We start from the raw sequence: 7,182 nt of genomic DNA, 5'->3' as shown, positions 1-7,182 counted from the left end.
TGGTTCAAATTCCAGTTCTACCACTATTTTAATGAGGATTAGGTTTGGCTGTAAATGACAAACCCCAAAACAATAGCAGCTTAAGCAAGTTAGATGTTTACTTTTCTCTTTCATGTAAAATTTTGGAGGTGGCCACCTCAGGATTCCCAAGTTAGCTCCAGCATGTCCTCAGGGACCAAGGCTCCTGCTCCCTTGCGGCTCTACTGTTGATGGCCTTGGTCACATCATGGCACTGGCTGGCGCCCTCTGGCTCAAGCTGTCACGTCTGCATTTCAGCAGCGGAGAGAAGGCTGAGAGTTCCAAGAAGTTGCACATACCGCTTTTGCTTATATCCTACTGCCCACAATTTAATCACACGGACACCTAGCTTCAACAGAGTCTGGAGAATGTAGTCATAACTCTAGAAGGCCACATGCTCAGCTAAAAGTGAGGGTCTACTACTGTACAAGAAGGAGAAATTAGATTTTAGAGAAAAATAGTTTCTGTCATACCAGCTGTGTGACTTTGGGGAAATGAATTAATCTGATTCTCAGTTTCCTCATTCAAGAGTTAGAAGAATGCAAGCAAACACCTTAGCAAAATGCCTTGCATTGATGAAGGGTTGAGCTATTATTATTTTCCTGTGGTTGTGGCTAGGCTGGCAGGAGGCAGTATCGCTCACAGGGAGAGTGTACACACAAGCCTGCCCGAATCTGAGTTTTTTTTTGTGCCACTTACCAGCTCTGTGACTTGGGGTTTGTTACTTGACCTTTCTGAATCTTAGTTTTTTCATTTATAGAATGGAGGCAGCAATAATCCTTTCTTTATAGGGTTCTCGTGAGGACTGAGATATCGTATGTAAAGCATTTCGTAGAGTACTAAGCAAGAAAGACTATAAGTGATGGCTTCTTCTATTATTACTAGTCAAGACAAGCCCTGAGTGACCTTGAGATCAACCATGAAGAGGACGCTGGAGAAGGTTCCATAGGATTCTGCCTGGCCACCAGACTCCAAAATTCAGCTCGTTCTAAGGGGCGGGACTGATGCTGTAACCAGGAGGCAATAAATTAACTTGGCCTCCAATGACTGTATTAGTACGCTTGCATTTTGAATTCTCTCCAAATACAGCTGATCTTAAACGCAACGGGAACATCTGCCTTCCTGCATGTTTTCACTCCCCCAAACTGTCAGCAATTCTCATCTACAGGGTGCCTTTCCCAAAGGGCTCAGGCAAGAAGCACCAGGATGAGAAGTCCTAAAGCCAGAAGGAATTTCTGGCCCCAGCAGGACCTGGAGGGCTGTGCCCAGGCTGTGTATAGGCTGGGATTGCCTGTCCCCTCAGGCAGAAGTTGCAGAGAAGCAGAAAATAAGCCAGGATCAGGTGAGCCAGACTTCAGCTTGATGAAACAAGCAAAACACACTATTTCTCTTTAGCTCGGGCTCCTGGGATTAGCGGTTAGGTCCCTAGAGTATACCAGGTGTTTATTCTCGGAGACCTGAGGCTCCAAGGAGTAGCAAGAGTCGGAGGCCCAGGGCCTCCCCAGGTAGCTCATTGTTGGTTCTACTTCTTGCAGAAGCCAAATTGGGATTCCCTGCCATATACCCTTCAATGTTCACAGGCTGCTTCTCAATTCAGCATCAGCTGAGCAACTGCCAGGGGTCCCTGAGAGACAGGAAAGACTGGGTGGGAAATGGACGATTGCGGCCCTGCTGGCTCCCAGACTTCCAGGCTCCCAGGGCACCCTTCCCATTCAGCCCTACTGACTGCCATAGTGACTGCTCCATCAGTTACCATGGCCGCTCGGCAACCCACCTGTAAACGAAGCCACTGTTTGATCCCAGAAAACTCCTAGTTAAATCACAAATCTGTTGTTTTTCTGCAGTCTGCGAAGAGGATGTATCACCTGAAGCGAAAAATTGGAAACAACCTAAATGACTAAGGAAAATGGACTGGTTGCACAAACGACGGTTCCATCATTTCAAGTAATATTATGTGGCCATTAAAAAATATAAATCATTTTTCTGAGGATCTGGCAAGATGGCAGAGGTAGAGCAGAAGAAGAAGCGGACCTTCCTTCTGCAAGTTCACCTACCGCGGCGTGGACCTCGAGCAGCTGCTGGACATGTCCTCCGAGAAGCTGATACAGCTGTACAGTGCGCGCCCGCGGCGGCGGCTGAACTGGGGCCTGCGGCGGAAGCAGTACTAGCTGCTGAAGCGCCTGCGCAAGGCCAAGAAGGAGATGCCGCCCATGGAGAAGCCGGAAGTGGTGAAGACTCACCTGCGGGACATGATCATCCTGCCCGAGATGGTGGGCAGCATGGTGGGCGTCTACAACGGCAAGACCTTCAACCAGGTGGAGGTCGAGTCGGAGACGATCAGCCACTACCTGGGCGAGTTCTCCATCACCTACAAGCCCGTGAAGCACAGCCGGCTTCAGGGCCACCCACTCCTCCTGCTTCATCCCCCTCAAGCAGTGGCTCAGCTAATAAAGGCACACATGTCTCAAAAAAGAAAAAAAAAATGTATATATATATATATATATATATAAAATGAAGATATATATAATCATGAGGAGATATATATATATATAAAAAATCATGAGGATTATGTGGTGACTTGGAAATGTGGTTATATTATGATGTTCAGTGAAAATATAAAATCTCATCTCTGCTATGAGTGCAGTGGTAAAAAATATATGTACATCTGGATAAAGAAAAACACACCAAAAAAGAGAAAAAATGGGGTGGCAGGATGGTGGGTACAATTTCCCCTTTCATGTATTCTGGTATCTTTCCCTGCTGTTGGTGCACTAAGTAAGAAAATCATTTTAAAATCTTGCTCACTAACCTATCATGCACTTTCACCTTCTCCCAAAGAGGAAAAAGCCTCATTCACTGAAATTTGCTAGTGTAGCTCCTTTGCTTATTTTGATATCAGTTTTTCAATCAATATTCTCAGGAAAAGATATGACTATTTTAAGTTGAAAGCAAACCACAGATGAACTCAGTTCCCTGGTCAATTGTCCTCCCAGTAGGTGGTGACAGTTAAAAGCAGCTCCTTAAGGGCCAAAAGCAGCTCCTTAAGGGCCAAACCCTGCAGTGAGGCCTGTAAATAACTTAGATTCTTCAGGTGCTCAGCGTTTGAATTCCTGGATCACCTGCGGCAGGCTCACCTGAAGTAGACATTAGAGGTGGGGCTGTTCTGCATCAGGAACAAAGCTACTCAAAAATCCTTGACTCTTTGAATTTGGCTGAGTGAACAGGAAAATTAAGAAATCATCACTTTAAAATGACCTAGAATTTCAGGAGCCACTTTAATACCCTTCCTGCCACCAGCTCATTGTGTAAGCCTAAGCACATCACTTAGCCACTCTCCAGACTAAGGGAACAGATTGTAGCCCACCTGTAAATGGCTGATGGACAGAAAAACATGAAAACGATGGTGCTGAGCACTTTGCAAAAAGGAAACAGTCCATTTGAAAGAACCTGGGATCTGGAGTCAGAAAGTCTGGATCCAAGCCAAAATCTGCCACGCTGGGACGTTAGGCTATTAGTTTCTGAGTCTGTTTCCTCAGTAAAATGGGGATAATATTCTGCACAACTGGATTGTTTTGACATTTAAGTTAGTTTATGAGAAAAAGCTTTGTAAATTGTAAAGCACATGTATTAGTTTTTAGGGTTGCCATAATAAAATTCCACAGACTGTGTGGTTTAAACAACAGAAATTAATTTTTTTTTCACAATTCGTGAGGCCAGAAGCCTGAGATTAAGGTGTCGGCAGGGTTGGTTTCTTGTGAGGCCTCTCTCCTTGGCTTACAGACGGCTGCCTTCTCTCTGTGTCTTCCCATGATCTTTCTCGATGTGTGTCCATGTCCTAGTCTCCTCTTCCTATAAGGACACCAGTCATATGGAATTAGGGCCCACCCAAATGACCTCATTTTAACTTCATTACCTCTTAGAAGACCCTATCTCCAAATACAGACATACTTTATCTGTTTTATTGTACTTGGCTTTTTTATGCTTCACGGAAACTGCTTTTTTCACAAATTGAGGGTTTGTGGCAACCCAGCATTGAGCAAGTCTATTGGCATCATTTTTCCAAATACACATGCTCACTTCATGGCTTTGTGTCACATTTTGGTAATCTCATAATATTTCAGACCTGTTCATTATTATTTCTGTTATGATAATCTGTGATAAGTGATACTTGATGTTACTATTATAATTGTTTTGGGGTGCCATGGACTGTACCTATATAAAACGGCAAACATAATTGATGAATTTGTGTGTTCTGATTGCTCCACTGATTGACTGTTCCCCAATCTCTCCCTCTCCCTGAGCAGAAATCCATGGATAAGTGGACCTGCATAGTTCAAACCTGTGTTGTTCAAGGGTCAATTGTATTTTAAGCCCACTGTTGCGACCTACTGCTCAGAAAAAAAGATTTCTTTCCAAATATTACTGTTCATTGACAATGTACTTTGTCATCCAAGATCTCTGATAGAGATGTACAAGGAGATTAATGTTTTTATGTCTGCTAACACAACATCCATTCTGCAGCCCATTGATCAAGGAGTAATTTTGACTTTCAAGTCTTGTAATTTAAGAAATACATTTTGTAAGGCTATAGCTGCCACAGACAGTGATTCCTCTGATGGAGCTGGGCAAAGTAAAATTGAAAATCTTCTGAAAAGGATTCACCATTCTAGATGTCACTAAGAACATCTATGATTCATGGGAGGAGGTCAAAATATCAACATTAGCAGGAGTTTGGAAGAAGTTGATTCCAACCCTCATGATTGACGAGGACCTTAAGACTTCAGTGGAGGAAGTAATTGCAGATATGATAGAAATAGCAAGAAAACTAGAATTAGAAGTGGAACCTGAAGATGTAACTTGAGAAAAGAAAAACAGCTCAGACCAGAAAGACTTACACCTACCCGTGCCTGGGGGTAATTGTTGAAAGACATTTGTTTCTGAGCAGCTGCCTCACCCATGATCTTCTTGTTCCTGGAATTTGTGATACAAAGGACAATGTATAGCCAATGAATAGCTTATGTTATTTTAACGTAAATTCTTGGTAAACACCTTCAGAACTTGCTCTTCTTTTTTCCTTTAAAAACCCACTTATACCTGCTGCTAATTAGAGCATATGTTCAGGGCAACTTCATTCTATGCTCCTATGTTGCAGTCCTCAAACTTGACCCAAATAAACTCTCTACTTACACTAATTTTGCCTCTGTTTTTTCCTCCAGGTTGACATTTTGAATTGCTGCAATTTTATGATAAAACTTGAATGGATGAGGAGTTGCTTATCATGGATGAGCCAAGAAAGTGTTTTTTTGTTTTGTTTTGTTTTTTGTTTTTTTTTTTAGATGAAATCCACTCCTGGTGAAGATGCTGTGACCATCGTTAAAATGACCACAAAGGTTTTAGAATATTACAGAAGCCTAAAGCACTGACAGGGTTTGAGAGGATTATGTCCAATTTTTTTCCATCTGTGGGATATGATGAGGTTTCTCTTCAAATAATCTGATCAATCTTTTATTCTTTAATTCATAGTTACCCACCCCCTTTTTTTCTCCTTTTTTTCCTTTTTGCCTTTGTTAGGTGCACAGGCACGCCACAGTACCAAGCGTTATGAGTACCAGCTCACATTCCTTTCCTTATTTGGAAAGAGGACTAACTTTCTAGCTCATTACAGACACCCTTTCCCCTTCCTCTCAACTTTCTTTTACGTGCCCACCCTATCTAAAAAAATCAAATGTGTAGCCAACCGGCATTAGTTTAGATTGTACGACCTGACCCCGGCCAATGAGGAAAGGGTACAGGGGCAGGACTTGCGTCAGGAATAAAGGCTCTCATGCCCCTTTGTTCAGGTGTGCTCTCATGGCGACTGGCCAAGGAGGCACCCCTCTGCACAGAAGTAAAATTGCTTTGCTAAGAATCCTTTGGGTGTTCAATTTCCTTAGGATTTTGAGCCTTATTTCTAACACATCCCCTCAAGAATTTATCCTTTGAGTTATAAAAACAATCCAATTACACTCTTTACATTATTTAAAAATGTACTATTCGGCCAGGCACGGTGGTTCACGCCTGTAATCCCAGCACTTTGGGAGGCTAAGGCAGGCGGATCACCTGAGGTCAGGAGTTTGAGACCAGCCTGACCAACATGGAGAAACCCCGTCTTTACTAAAAATACAAAATTAGCTGGGCATGGTGGTGCATGCCTGTAATCCCAGCTACTTGGGAGGCTGAGGCAGGAGAATCACTTGAACCCAGGAGGCGGAGGTTGCAGTAAGCCAAGATTGCACCGTTGCACTCCAGCCTGGGCAACAAGGGTGAAACTCTGTCTCAAAAAAATAAAAAATAAAAAATAAAATAAAAAGGTACAATTAAGTTATTATTGACTATACTCATCCTATGGTGCTATAAAATAGTAGGTCTTACTCATTCTGTTTTTTGTATTAAATACTTATCAACTATCCACACCTCCCCCCGAGTTTCCTAATACCCTTCCCAGCTAGTAACCATCATTCTACTCTCTGTGTCCATGAGTTCAATTGTTTTGATTTTTAGACCCCACAAATAAGTGAGAACATACAATGTTTGTCTTTCTGTGCCTGGCTGATTTCACTTAACATAATAATCTCCAGTTCTATCCATATTTTTGCAAACTAGTGGATCTCACTCTTTTATGGCTAAATAGTACTCCGTATGTGTATGTACCACATTTATTATTTATTTATTTATTTTTTTGAGATGGAGTCTTTCTCTGTCGCCCAGGCTGGAGTGCAGTGGTGCGATCTTGGCTCACTGAAACCTCCGCCTCCTGGGTTCAAGTAATTCTCTGCCTCAGCCTTCCAAGTAGCTGGGATTACAGGCATCTGTCACCGTGCCTGGCTAATTTTTTTGTATTTTTAGTACTGACAGGGTTTCACTATCTTGCCCAGGCTGGTCTTGAACTCCTGACCCCGTGATCCACCTGCCTTGGCCTCCCAAAGTGCTGGGATTACAGGCGTGAGCCACTGTGCCTAGCCCCACATTTTCTTTATTCATTCATCTGTTGATGGACACTTAGGTTGCTTCTAAATCTTAGCTATTATAAACAGTGCTGCAACAAACATAGGAGTGCAGATATCTCTTCGACGTACTGATTTCCTTTCTTTTGGGTTTACTTTCAGTAGGATTGTTGGATCATAC

At 42.8% G+C, this 7,182-nt stretch overlaps 1 pseudogene; it reads left to right on the top strand.

Moving 5' to 3' along the window:
• Nucleotides 1-2,017: 2,017 nt before the first annotated feature.
• Nucleotides 2,018-2,466, top strand: LOC100606673 (annotated as a pseudogene).
• The last annotated feature ends 4,716 nt before the right edge of the window (nt 2,467-7,182 follow it).

Source organism: Nomascus leucogenys, chromosome 12, assembly GCF_006542625.1.
Source record: "Nomascus leucogenys isolate Asia chromosome 12, Asia_NLE_v1, whole genome shotgun sequence".
NCBI lineage: Eukaryota > Metazoa > Chordata > Mammalia > Primates > Hylobatidae > Nomascus > Nomascus leucogenys.
This window is presented reverse-complemented; position numbering and strand designations above follow the sequence as displayed.